The sequence below is a fragment of the Oncorhynchus clarkii genome, unplaced genomic scaffold (genome assembly GCF_045791955.1).
Source record: "Oncorhynchus clarkii lewisi isolate Uvic-CL-2024 unplaced genomic scaffold, UVic_Ocla_1.0 unplaced_contig_4033_pilon_pilon, whole genome shotgun sequence".
Classification (NCBI taxonomy): domain Eukaryota; kingdom Metazoa; phylum Chordata; class Actinopteri; order Salmoniformes; family Salmonidae; genus Oncorhynchus; species Oncorhynchus clarkii.
Window position 1 is genome coordinate 1 of NW_027259195.1, and position 15,071 is coordinate 15,071.

General features: G+C 43.4%; 1 pseudogene; it reads right to left on the minus strand.

Moving 5' to 3' along the window:
- Nucleotides 1–2,485: 2,485 nt before the first annotated feature.
- Nucleotides 2,486–4,280, minus strand: LOC139399882 (insulin receptor pseudogene; annotated as a pseudogene).
- Between the last annotated feature and the right edge of the window lie 10,791 nt (nt 4,281–15,071).

A 15,071-nucleotide genomic window follows, 5' to 3' on the forward strand; every position in this document is an offset into this window, starting at 1 on the left:
TTTTTTTTTATGTTGCCTTTTGTTGTCATGAAAGAGCTAACTTGAGGTATGTACCCCCTAGTTCAAATCCCAGAGAAACAGTTAATGTAGCAACTTCTTTCTTGTTGCCTTTGTGGGTCTGAAAGAGCAATCCAGAGGTATGTAGGGGAAAAGGGGCTAGTTCCCATCAAAAAGCAAGAATGAAGTGACACCTTGTTTCAAATGTCATTTCAGTAGTTGTGATAGTTGTGATAGCATACTATGCTGTGGAGTAACAATACAAACATACTCTGTAAAAGCCAACTTTTACCTGGGGCCATTCTTTGTAGACCATTCAAAAGTGTTCCTAGTCTTGGTCCGCCTGAAGAAAGCCACATGTTAAGATAGTTTAAAAATAGTTGTAGATATGGTGGTGAATTCCCAAAGGAGAGGTTGTGAGTTAAATTCATTTCAAGAGCATGCCAACTTGCTTTTGTTGCCTTGACAGAACAATGTTGAGGTGGGGTTCCGGAAGGACATAGACATTAAGGGAAATTGGATAATAAAATGTTAGGGTACAGCAACTGGTGTTGAGAAGGAGTGCTGATCTACAAACAAACCCACCGCTGTCCATATAAAGTTATTCCAGAGACAACTGATTCAGAATGATCTAGGCAAAGCTGATCGTAGAAAAGTGCTCCTCTGTACGCATTTATGAAATGTCTCAGGCTAAGAATGCTGAACTGGAATCAGTACCCCCCACACCCCGTCAAAGTAATGTTATTCATTCTACTCACAAATGCTAAACAGATCCTAGTTCAGCACTCCTACTTCAAGCCACCAAGTGAATGTTGGGTATTGGGTGCTAAACTTCTTGAACAGTGGTTGAAAAAGTACCCAATTGTCATTCTTGAGTAAAAGTAAAGATATGTTAATAGAAAATGTCTCAAGTAAAAGTGAACCAGTAAAATACTAAGTAAACCTCATTGATAAAAGATACTTAAGTGTCAGTGGTAAAAGTATAAATTATTTGACCTTCCATATATTAAGCAAACCAGACAGCACAATTCTCTTGTATTTTTAATTATGAAATAGCCATGGGAACACTCAGACATAATTTACAAACGAAGCATGTGTTTAGTGAGTCCGCTAGATCAGAGGCAGTAGGGATGTTCTCTTGATAAGTGTGTGAATTGGACCATTTTCCTGTCCGGCTTAGCATTCAAATGCATAAAGTACTTTTGGGTGCCAGGGAAACTGTATGGAGTAAAAAATATATGAATTTCTTTAAAAATGTGGCGAAGTAAAATTGAATGTTGTAAAGAAACAGAGAGTAAAAGTACAGATACAAAAAAAACAGATATAAACAAAATGTAGTGGAGTAGTTTAAATACATTTTTGTTAAGTAATTTACACCACTGGACTTGAAAGGAACACCGGTACCCCATGTATATAGCCTTGCTATTTTTATTTTACTGCTGATCTTTAATTATTTGTTACTTTTATTTATTATTTAACACATTTTTCTTACAACTAAATTGTTGGTTAAGGGCTTCATTTCAGCATTTCACTGTAAGGTAGTCACATGTAGTATTCGGCGCATGTGACAAATACAATTTGATTTGTTACACATGAAAAACATGTTGTGAACCAGGTGTGACATTATTGAAGCTGTGCTGACACCTAGTGGACATCAAGAAGACCTACACTACACACATACACATATATATATATATATACACACACTTTAACCTTAACACAGATGGGATGCTTTACATAAGTTGCTATTTTTTATTAGACACTAATATATATGTCCAATAAACAGACGTTCAAAAGTCGGAATGTAAAACACAAACAACTGGAAAGTCATTCAAAAGCAGGTGTGGTGAATCAAGCATCTTGGGGTTACCTGAAATAGGTCAAAGTATATATTTTACATGTTCTAATTTATTTTATCTATATTTAACTAGGCAAGATGAACTCAAAAACATCGACATAGACACAAGTTACCTGCTATATTTGGGGAAAAGGATTAACACAGAGAGAACTTGGCAAAATACAATGCATGCTTCTGTAGTACGAGTAGGTATATACAGTATCATCGGTAACAATTGTGTACAAGCCACCTAGCTAATAAAACACTGGGGCTTGCGGTCATTAGTTACATTTCAACCACAGCGATTCCCCAATTGAGGCGCATCAGAGTTCACCCGCAAATGCAGGAACACCGGAAATAATAACTAAACCAACGAATGAGAAATGGTGGAGGCTACTAGAACGAAGAGACATTTTTTCCGAATAAACGTGGTGAGTGAAAAACGTAGTTACATAGCTCACTCCCTACCCGGTATCTCATTCTACTGTTATACGACTCTGTATGCGTTGCTTGTTGGCAACCTTGTTATTTACGAAGTTTTTGGAACGGATTCCTGTTGGAACGTTCCACAAATTATACCCACCCCTTCTGACATCATTGGGACGTCCTGATTAAATAAAGGATGAACTAAATAAGAACCCAGTGACTTACTTCTCTGGCAATGCTTGTGCGTCCAGCAGCGTTCGTTGAAGAGGCCGTTGATGGTGGTCTGCTGACAGGTGGTCTTCCCCTTGGCCGCCCCAGGACACACGTCCCCGCACTCCCGGTCATTTTTATTGACTACAATGTAGTTGTCCTCCACCGTGTCCAGGATCTTGGACCAGTCCAGGGTGGAGAGGTAGCAGAGGTTTGGGTTCTTCTCGATTCTCACCGCTCCTCTAGTGATATTCATCAGGCTATGGAGGCCGATATCCCTGAGCTGCAGCATTTCAAAGAAGACCAGAGCATAGTTGAAGAACAGGTTGTTACCTCGGATCACAGTGAGATTAGGGAAGAGGTCTTTGAGGCTCTCCATGCCGTAGACCCTGAACAGGAGGATGAAGTCTGTGACCACGGTCAGTTTGGGGTAACTTAGGCCCCTGAAGTCCTCGGGCTTGGTCTTGAACATGAGGATGATTTTCAGGTGGCCCTCGATCACTGTGCAGTTCTCCAGGGAGCGCAGGTTGGTCACGTTGTTCCGGATGTCCTTACTGGAGCAGATTCCAGGGGATACTTCAGGGGAGCAGGAGACGGGAATGGAAGAGAGGAGAGAGAAGTGGAGGGGAGGAGACAAACTGATTAGTGATGGGATTCTGGTAACGAAAATATTCTGTCAAGACATTTATTGGTCTGCATATTTTTTTGGTGTGTGTCTAAAGTCTATGGATTTCATTAAATGAAGTGTTATTTTTTACCTCTTGGGAAGAAAAAAGGGAAAAAAAATGTATTTCACATTAATTTCATGATCAGTTCGGCTTTGTATTGCATCATATCTCCAAGAGTTGAGCTTTTTATATTTCAAGAAATAAACCGCAGTAGGCTATTGTTTATTTTGCTTGCTACTAAGTTCATTAAGAACACGGGCCCTACCTCACTTATACATATCTTTATTTCAATTCAATACAACTTTTGTACTTATCCCCTCAAGGGCAATTATTGAGTTGTATCGAATGTGAATAAAATTAGTGTAGACAGTGAACCCAAGCAATAGCCACATAAGTCTGATTAAGATGCTATATGTAGCCTAATTAATAAGAATATTGATGATATCTTAGTCAGCTCATTATTTCTGCAAATGGGAATTATTTATTATTGCAAATTATTCTTGGACAAAACTTGTTGAAATTAAGAATCCATACAGGTGATTGTGCCTTTTTGACATGGGTTTATCCTGTCCAATTTTTTTTGTACCTTTTCTGATCACGTGAAAATAAGATCTCAGCGATTGTAAGCCTCATGAAATAAAGCGTTCTGTGTACTATATGGAATACAAAGTATAACACCAGCACCAGTGTCTAATTTTGAGCCCTACCCCTAATCAATGTGATGTACATTGTACGCACCTATTTGATAGCCAAGCATATTTATGGGATAGACATGAACAATTGCAGGTTGCAAAGGCATTTTGATCAGTTTAGGTGGTTAAGTAATTTTTTTACTAACCAAAAAGTCAATAAAATAGACCTTTGTCCGTTTAAATCTAGCGTATTTAACGAAAAGGCTGGCCTTGCTGTCATCATAGCGGATATTGATGTCAAAGCAGAGCCTTCCAAAAGTGACACCTAATTAGGTACAATTATGCAAGTGAACACATGTGAAACAGATGAGTAGGGTGAGAAGATTATAACTAGCTACTTACTTTCTGTATTTTCTCCATTCGTTGGCTGACAATTCCATACGTAGACAGCAGTCACAAAAACCACAAGTAAAGTCCGCTGAGACATATTTACTTAAATCAATATCCGACCGAGGAGAGAACTGGGTTAGAAATCCGTGTCAACTCGGTTAAAACTAGCTGGCAAGTGGTAGCTGTCAATTGGTTCGTTAGCTAAACCACGAGAACCCAGGTTAAAAAAAAAATAAAAAACAATGCATTCCGGAAAAATGGGCGGAGGGAAGTTAAGTGGCTACCTGGTTAGCCACTGCAGTCTCGAAAGTCAGAACAGAATAGGCCATGCTGAGTAACTGCTAGCTACTGTTAGCTGGCTGTGCAGCAGGCCACAACGCAAGTTAGTGCGATTTGATACCAACTCGCAATTGAATTACGCTTTCGGTAACACTCGCTATGGCGCCGTGTATCTACTTCGGAAATGGCTTATTCCCTTGCATTGAAAGGATAAAAACCACAGCTAGTGATGTGCAGCAATTTCTCTCGTGTCGCAGTCCCACATTCTGTAGCGTCCCTTATGACAACTTCAGGTTCATGGCACGCGTGGCGTACTAAACAAAATCCACGGGTCACTGCGTTTCACGCTCACCGCTGGTGTCTTTCACAAGAAATACCACAATGATAAACGCAAAAGTATTGCAATTAATAGGTAGTTTACTTAAACTCAACTGAACCTTGTATGGAGAGAATAAATAATTAAACCGCAAACTCGATTTGGTCAATACTGACATTAACGAGGCTTCCACTCAAGACAACATTGACTGTCAGACTTCACCGTTGGTCAAATTGTTCGCACTATTTCTTCACACTAAAGCTTCAAAATTACCACATTGTTATTGCACAACGACAACAGCAAAAAAAAAAAGTCGAAAACTTGTATTTTAGTCTCCCACATGAGGTAGACTGTTAAATCATCTTTTCTGCTTCTCCTCCGCCAGTAAACAAAACCATCTAGGGCTAAAGGGAAACACGGACTGGAATATATTGGATTAGGCAGTTAGACTAAAGATACTGTAAAAACCTGCATTGCATCTGTGAGTAGGCTACAAACGAGCGGGGGTCATACCATGGATAATCTTTACTACTATATAACCCATAGAAACGTATTATTAAATAACACATTAATAAATTAAGAAATGTTTTTTAAAAAAAGAGTTAAAAAATGAATCGTAAGGAATAAGATTTAAGTGTCTGTCCTATATTCAGAAGAAGACCGATTTTCGGGATGTCAAAGAAATAATGCTATCTCTTGGCCACCTTTCACGCAGATGCGAAAGGATGAAATAGGTGGGTGTGAGAGATTGAGATGCAGCCCATGGAGAAAAAAACGATAGTTTAAATTTACTGATTTTGATGGGGATTTTTATTATTATTAATTACTTAGACTGTCGCCTTAATCAACATCCACGTCTTTGACGCCCGGGGAACGGTGGGTTAACTGCCTTGCTCAGGGGCAGAACCATTTTTACCTCGTTAGCTTGGGGATTCGAAGGTTGCTGGCCTAACGCTCAATCCACTAGGCTACCTGTTTAAATATCACATTGTCCAGCATTGTTATCTCTTCTCTCTGTGTTAGTTCTTGGCAGCCTTTATGGGAAAAACAGCTGCACTGAAACTCCTATGCTCAGATAGACCATATCTCTCTGTCAATTCCCCTTAGAGAGGAACTATCACCTGTGGTAGAAAAAGTATCACATTTTCATACTTGAGTAAAAGTAAAGATACCTTAGTTGAAAATTACTCAAATAAAAGTGAAAGTCACCCAGTAGAATATTACTTGAGTAAAAGTATAAAAGTATTACATAAGTATTAAAACTTGCTATGAGACTCGAAATTGAGCTCAGGTGCATCCTGTTTCCATTGATCATCCTTGAGATGTTTCTTCAACTTGATTAGAGTCCACCTGTAGTAAATTATATTGATTGGACATGATCTGGAAAGGCACACACCTGTCTATATAATGTCCCACAGTTGATTGTGCATGTCAGAGCAAAAAACAAGCCATGAGGGCAAAGGAATTGTCCGTAGAGCTCGGAGGCAGGATTGTGTCGAGGCACAGATCTGGGGAAGGGTACTTGTGCAGCGACGTTCCCCATCCAAACTGACAGAGCTTGAAAGGCCCAGCAGAGAAGAATGTAAGAAAATCCCCAAATACTGTTGTGCCAAATTTGTAGCATCATACCCAAGAAGACTCATGGCTGTAATCGCTGCCAAAGGTCCATCAACAAAGTACTGAGTAAAGGGTCTGAAATCTTACAGTACCAGTCAAAAGTTTGGACACACCTACTCATTCATGTTTTTTATTTTACTATTTTATACATTGTACAATAAAAGAGAAGACATCAAAACCATTAAATAACACATATGGAATCATGTAGTAACCAAAAAAGTGTTAAACAAATCTAAATATATTTTATAGTTGATATTCTTCAAAGTAGCCACCCTTTGCCTTGATGACAGCTATGCACACTCTTGGCATAGTAATAAGTCAGCTGTAAAAATGTGTTTTATGGGCTATGATGGGACAAGACTTTTTATAATCTGGTCGTATTGTAAAAACTACACAACAACTGCGATTGGACAATACAACTAACAGGGCTGCGCTTGCTGTACGCCTTTACATCTGTAATTAAATAGTTATTGTGTTAATTGATTAATTCCAGTCAATCCTTTTGGATTGATAATGTCTAAGTAGCCTAGCCACCTGAAGTTGTAATATAAAACAAATTTGATGACATTCACATTTTCTCTTAACATTTTCTCTTAACACAAATAAATAGGCCTATTTTCGGCTATAAATACAGGAACATAGCTTAGGCTATTACTGCTTCGTTTCCCCAGCTGTGATTGTTAGTTGGCTACAGCTGATCGGACTGAAACACAGATTGTACACGAGATGACCAATCATGAGACAAATCAGTCTAAACAACAGTACTTTGACCCTCTTTTCAACGCTTTTGTGTCAATAATTTTTATTCAACTGAAAAGAAAGTGCCAGAAAGTGCACACATTTGCCGGTGGCAGTGCTGATCTCTGCAACATGGATAAATTGAAATAATTTGCCACATATTGCTACAAATGAAGAAATATTTCCTGTATGTATGTTCTACTTTCAAAAAATGCCAAGTTAGTTTCCATACTAATGTTACTGTCCTCAAAACAACAAATAAATAGAAGAATTCCATCAATTCCTATGGAGGACTGCTCCTTCTGAGTGCCAATATGGAGGCCGGTGGCTTCAAAGCAGCTAATCTTTGGTCCCCCACCTAGGACAATTATAGCTCTGATTCTGTTATTGTGTTGAATTGATATAAATCTGCTATAGTTAATCAATAAATCTAATCAAATCAAATCAAATTTTATTTGTCACATACACATGGTTAGCAGATGTTAATGCGAGTGTAGCGAAATGCTTGTGCTTCTAGTTCCGACAATGCAGTAATAACAAGTAATCTAACTAACAATTCCAAAACTACTGTCTTGTACACAGTGTAAGGGGATAAAGAATATGTACATAAGGATATATGAATGAGTGATGGTACAGAGCAGCATAGGCAAGATACAGTAGATGGTATCGAGTACAGTATGTACAAATGAGATTAGTATGTAAACAAAGTGGCATAGTTTAAAGTGGCTAGTGATACATGTATTACATAAGGATACAGTCGATGATATAGAGTACAGTATATACGTATGCATATGAGATGAATAATGTAGGGTAAGTAACATTATATAAGGTAGCATTGTTTAAAGTGGCTAGTGATATATTTACATCATTTCCCATCAATTCCCATTATTAAAGTGGCTGGAGTTGAGTCAGTGACAGTGTGTTGGCAGCAGCCACTCAGTGTTAGTGGTGGCTGTTTAACAGTCTGATGGCCTTGAGATAGAAGCTGTTTTTCAGTCTCTCGGTCCCAGCTTTGATGCACCTGTACTGACCTCGCCTTCTGGATGATAGCGGGGTGAACAGGCAGTGGCTCGGGTGGTTGATGTCCTTGATGATCTTTATGGCCTTCCTGTGACATCGGGTGGTGTAGGTGTCCTGGAGGGCAGGTAGTTTGCCCCGGTGATGCGTTGTGCAGACCTCACTACCCTCTGGAGAGCCTTACGGTTGAGGGCGGTGCAGTTGCCGTACCAGGCGGTGATACAGCCCGCCAGGATGCTCTCGATTGTGCATCTGTAGAAGTTTGTGAGTGCTTTTGGTGACAAGCCGAATTTCTTCAGCCTCCTGAGGTTGAAGAGGCGCTGCTGCGCCTTCTTCACGATGCTGTCTGTGTGAGTGGACCAATTCAGTTTGTCTGTGATGTGTATGCCGAGGAACTTAAAACTTGCTACCCTCTCCACTACTGTTCCATCGATGTGGATAGGGGGGTGTTCCCTCTGCTGTTTCCTGAAGTCCACAATCATCTCCTTAGTTTTGTTGACGTTGAGTGTGAGGTTATTTTCCTGACACCACACTCCGAGGGCCCTCACCTCCTCCCTGTAGGCCGTCTCGTCGTTGTTGGTAATCAAGCCTACCACTGTTGTGTCGTCCGCAAACTTGATGATTGAGTTGGAGGCGTGCGTGGCCACGCAGTCGTGGGTGAACAGGGAGTACAGGAGAGGGCTCAGAACGCACCCTTGTGGGGCCCCAGTGTTGAGGATCAGCGGGGAGGAGATGTTGTTGCCTACCCTCACCACCTGGGGGCGGCCCGTCAGGAAGTCCAGTACCCAGTTGCACAGGGCGGGGTCGAGACCCAGGGTCTCGAGCTTGATGACGAGCTTGGAGGGTACTATGGTGTTGAATGCCGAGCTGTAGTCGATGAACAGCATTCTCACATAGGTATTCCTCTTGTCCAGATGGGTTAGGGCAGTGTGCAGTGTGGTTGATATTGCATCGTCTGTGGACCTATTTGGGCGGTAAGCAAATTGGAGTGGGTCTAGGGTGTCAGGTAGGGTGGAGGTGATATGGTCCTTGACTAGTCTCTCAAAGCACTTCATGATGACGGATGTGAGTGCTACGGGGCGATAGTCGTTTAGCTCAGTTACCTTAGCTTTCTTGGGAACAGGAACAATGGTGGCCCTCTTGAAGCATGTGGGAACAGCAGACTGGTATAGGGATTGATTGAATATGTCCGTAAACACACCGGCCAGCTGGTCTGCGCATGCTCTGAGGGCGCGGCTGGGGATGACGTCTGGGCCTGCAGCCTTGCGAGGGTTAACACGTTTAAATGTCTTACTCACCTCGGCTGCAGTGAAGGAGAGATTGCATGTTTTCGTTGCAGGCCGTGTCAGTGGCACTGTATTGTCCTCAAAGCGGGCAAAAAAGTTATTTAGTCTGCCTGGGAGCAAGACATCTTGGTCCGTGACTGGGCTGGATTTCTTCCTGTAGTCCGTGATTGACTGTAGACCCTGCCACATGCCTCTTGTGTCTGAGCCGTTGAATTGAGATTCTACTTTGTCTCTGTACTGGCGCTTAGCTTGTTTGATAGCCTTGCGGAGGGAATAGCTGCACTGTTTGTATTCGGTCATGTTACCAGACACCTTGCCCTGATTAAAAGCAGTGGTTCGCGCTTTCAGTTTCACACGAATGCTGCCATCAATCCACGGTTTCTGGTTAGGGAATGTTTTAATCGTTGCTATGGGAACGACATCTTCAACGCACGTTCTAATGAACTCGCACACCGAATCAGCGTATTCGTCAATGCTGTTATCTGACGCAATACGAAACATCTCCCAGTCCACGTGATGGAAGCAGTCTTGGAGTGTGGAGTCAGCTTGGTCGGACCAGCGTTGGACAGACCTCAGCGTGGGAGCCTCTTGTTTTAGTTTCTGTCTGTAGGCAGGGATCAACAAAATGGAGTCGTGGTCAGCTTTTCCGAAAGGGGGGCGGGGCAGGGCCTTATATGCGTTGCGGAAGTTAGAGTAACAATGATCCAAGGTCTTTCCTCCCCTGGTTGCGCAATCGATATGCTGATACAATTTGGGGAGTCTTGTTTTCAGATTAGCCTTGTTAAAATCCCCAGCTACAATGAATGCAGCCTCCGGATAAATCGTTTCCAGTTTGCAGAGAGTTAAATAGAGTTTGTTCAGAGCCATCGATGTGTCTGCTTGGGGGGGGATATATACGGCTGTGATTATAATCGAAGAGAATTCTCTTGGTAGATAATGCGGTCTACATTTGATTGTGAGGAATTCTAAATCAGGTGAACAGAAGGATTTGAGTTCCTGTATGTTTCTTTCATCACACCATGTCACGTTGGCCATGAGGCATACGCCCCCGCCCCTCTTCTTACCAGAAATATGTTTGTTTCTGTCAGCGCGATGCGTGGAGAAACCCGTTGGCTGCACCGCTTCGGATAGAGTCTCTCCAGTGAGCCATGTTTCAGTGAAGCAAAGGACGTTACAGTCTCTGATGTCCCTCTGGAATGCTACCCTTGCTCGGATTTCATCAACCTTGTTGTCAAGAGACTGGACATTGGCAAGAAGAATGCTAGGGAGTGGTGCGCACTGTGCCCGTCTCCGGAGTCTGACCAGAAGACCGCCTCGTTTCCCTCTCTTTCTGAGTCGTTTTTTGGGTCGCTGCATAGGATCCACTCCGTTGTCCTGTTTGTAAGGCAGAACACAGGGTCCGCGTCGCGAAAAACATATTCTTGGTCGTACTGATGGTGAGTTGACGCTGATCTTATATTCAGTAGTTCTTCTCGACTGTATGTAATGAAACCTAAGATGACCTGTGGTACTAATGTAAGAAATAACACGTAAAAAAACAAAAAACTGCATAGTTTCCTAGGAACGCGAAGCGAGGCGGCCATCTCTGTCGGCGCCGGAAGTCATATTAGCTGTGACAATGCAGCTCTTGGCTTTCACACACCATTGTGGCAATATCGTACACTAGTATTATTGCAGTGTTTGTTATTGTATTAGACAGCCATATTCCCCTCCTTTCTAGGAGATGTTGGATGCGTCCCAAATGGCACCCTATTCCCCATGTCAAAAGTAGTGCACTATGTAGGAAAAGGGGTGCCATTTGGGACGCAGTCGTGATGGCTGGCAAACATCCAGACAACTGCTTCCTCTGATCACAGAGGACAGAGCAGAGATCAGAGTTGAGTCCCAAATGGCACCCTATCCCCTGTAGTGCACCCCTTTTGACTAGGGCCCATAGGGTTCTATAGTGCAAAAGTACGCCCAATTTTTCAGTTTTTGATTTGTTAAAAAAGTTTGAAATATCCAATAAATGTCGTTCCACTTCATGATTGTGTCCCACTTGTTGTTGATTCTTCACAAAAAAATACAGTTTTATATCTTTATGTTTGAAGCCTGAAATGTGGCAAAAGGTCGCAAAGTTCAAGGAGGCCGAATACTTTCGCAAGGCACTGTATACTGTACTCGATACCATCTACTGTATCTTGCCTATGCTGCTCTGTACCATCACTCATTCATATATCTTTATGTACATATTCTTATCCCCTTACACTGTGCATAAGACAGTAGTTTTGGAATTGTTAGTTAGATTACTTGTTGGTTATTACTGCATTGTCGGAACTAGAAGCACAAGCATTTCGCTACACTCGCATTAACATCTGCTAACCATGTGTATGTGACAAATCAAATTTGATTTGATTTGGTTACTGGTCCAATGCTCTAACCACTAGACTACCTGCTGGTTACTGGTCCAACACTCTAACCACTAGGCTACCTGCTGGTTACTGGTCCAACACTCTAACCACTAGGCTACCTGCTGGTTACTGGTCCAACACTCTAACCAATAGACTACCTGCTGGTTACTGGTCCAACGCTCCAACCACTAGACTACCTGCTGGTTACTGGTCCAACACTCTAACCATTAGGCTACCTGCTGGTTACTGGTTCAACACTCTAACTACTAGGCTACCTGCTGGTTACTGGTCCAACACTCTAACCACTAGGCTACCTGCTGGTTACTGGTCCAACACTCTAACCACTAGGCTACCTGCTGGTAACTGGTCCAATGCTCTAACCACTAGGCTACCTGCTGGTTACTGGTCCAACACTCTAACCACTAGGCTACCTGCTGGTTACTGGTCCAACACGCTAACCACTAGGCTACCTGCTGGTTACTGGTTCAACCCTCTAACCACTAGACTACCTGCTGGTTACTGGTCCAACACTCTAACCACTAGGCTACCTGCTGGTTACTGATCCAACACTCTAACCACTAGGCTACCTGCTGGTTACTGGTCCAATGCTCTAACCACTAGGCTACTTGCTGGTTACTAGTCCAACACTCTAACCACTAGACTACCTGGTGGTTACTGGTCCAACACTCTAACCACTAGACTACCTGCTGGTTACTGGTCCAACACTCTAACCACTAGGCTACCTGCTGGTTACTGGTCCAATGCTCTAACCACTAGATGAAGATGAGAACATTAACTTTTTGGCTAAGATGTTCATAAGTGGTCAAAGTAGCTGATTCGTGTCAAAAGTTACAGAGAAAGTTGGAAGTGGAGATGTCACAATGGGGAGCTTTAGAAACCTGAGGAAATGACAAGAAAAACAGCCCCAGAACATTATTCCTCCTCCACCAAACTTTACAAATGCACTATGCATTGGGGCAGGTAGCGTTCTCCACCAAACTTTACAAATGCACTATGCATTGGGGCAGGTAGCGTTCTCCACCAAACTTTACAAATGCACTATGCATTGGTGCAGGTAGCGTTCTCCACCAAACTTTACAAATGCACTATGCATTGGGGCAGGTAGCGTTCTCCACCAAACTTTACAAATGCACTATGCATTGGGGCAGGTAGCGTTCTCCACCAAACTTTACAAATGCACTATGCATTGGGGCAGGTAGCGTTCTCCACCAAACTTTACAAATGCACTATGCATTGGGGCAGGTAGCGTTCTCCACCAAACTTTACAAATGTACTATGCATTGGGGCAGATAGCGTTCTCCACCAAACTTTACAAATGCACTATGCATTGGGGCAGGTAGCGTTCTCCTGGCATCCAAACCCAGTTTCTTCCATCGGACTGCCAAATGGTGAAGCGTGATTCATCACTCCAGAGAACGCGTTTCCACTGCTCCAGAGTCCAATGGGGGCGAGCTTCACATCACTCCAGAGAACGCGTTTCTTCTCTGCTCCAGAGTCCAATGGTGGCGAGCTTCACATCACTCCAGAGAACGTGTTTCCACTGCTCCAGAGAACGCGTTTCCACTGCTCCAGAGAACGCGTTTCCACTGCTCCAGAGAACGCGTTTCCACTGCTCCAGAGAACGCATTTCCACTGCTCCAGAGAACACGTTTCCCCTGCTCCAAACAATGTGTTTCTTCTCTGCTCCAGAGAACGTGTTTCCACTGCTCCAGAGAACGCATTTCCACTGCTCCAGAGTCCAATGGGGGCGAGCTTCACATCACTCCAGAGAACGCGTTTCTGCTCTGCTGCAGAGAACGTGTTTCCACTGCTCCAGTGAACGCATTTCCACTGCTCCAGAGAACACGTTTCCCCTGCTCCAGAGAACGTGTTTCCACTGCTCCAGAGAACGCATTTCCCCTGCTCCAGAGTCCAATGGGGGCGAGCTTCACATCACTCCAGAGAACGCGTTTCTTCTCTGCTCCAGAGTCCAATGGGGGGCGAGCTTCACACCACTCCAGCCGACGGTTGGCTTCGCGCATGGTGATCTTAGGCTTGCGTGCGGCTGCCTGGCCGTGGAAACCCATTTCATGAAGCTCCCGACGAGGAGTTATTGTGCTGATGTTGCTTCCAGAGGCAGTTTGGAAACTCGGTAGTGATTGTTGTCAACCGAGGACAGACAATTTCTATGAGTTACGCTCTCCAACGCACAGAGGTTCCCGTTCTGTGAGCTTGTGTGGACTACCACTTTGCTGCTGAGCCGTTGTTGCTCAGAGGCGTTTCCGGATCATACAGGGACATATTGAAAGGAGAATCGAAGGCCCCAGGAACCAGACCAAACAGGGATATATTGAAAGGAGAATCGAAGGCCCCAGGAACCAGACCAAACAGGGATATATTGAAAGGAGCATTGAAGGCCCCAGCAACCAATCATACAGGGATATATTGAAAGGAGAATCGAAGGCTCCAGATCATACAGGGATATATTGAAAGGAGAATCGAAGGCCCCAGGAACCCGACCAAACAGGGATATATTGAAAGGAGAATCGAAGGCCCCAGGAACCTGATTATACATGGATATATTGAAAGGAGAATCGAAGGCCCCAGGAACCAGATCATACAGATATGTGAAAACACCACTAGCTTGTACAGCAATGTAAGAAATCAACGGGGGATGTTGGGTGACGATGTCAGCACCGCCCTTTAAATACATCACTCACTGCTTCAAGCCACACATACCTTAAAGTACCTTCTAGTATAGTTAGGGGAAACGTTACTAGGTTTACAGTAACACAGCGTTCTCCACCAAACTTTACAAATGCACTATGCATTGGGGCAGGTAGCGTTCTCCACCAAACTTTACAAATGCACTATGCATTGGGGCAGGTAGCGTTCTCCTGGCATCCAAACCCAGTTTCTTCCATCGGACTGCCAAATGGTGAAGCGTGATTCATCACTCCAGAGAACGCGTTTCCACTGCTCCAGAGTCCAATGGGGGCGAGCTTCACATCACTCCAGAGAACGCGTTTCTTCTCTGCTCCAGAGTCCAATGGTGGCGAGCTTCACATCACTCCAGAGAACGCGTTTCCACTGCTCCAGAGAACAGGTTTCCACTGCTCAAAACAACGCGTTTCTTCTCTGCTCCAGAGAACGCGTTTCCACTGCTCCAGAGAACAGGTTTCCACTGCTCCAGAGAACGTGTTTCCACTGCTCCAGAGAACGCGTTTCCACTGCTCCAGAGAACACGTTTCCCCTGCTCCAAACAACG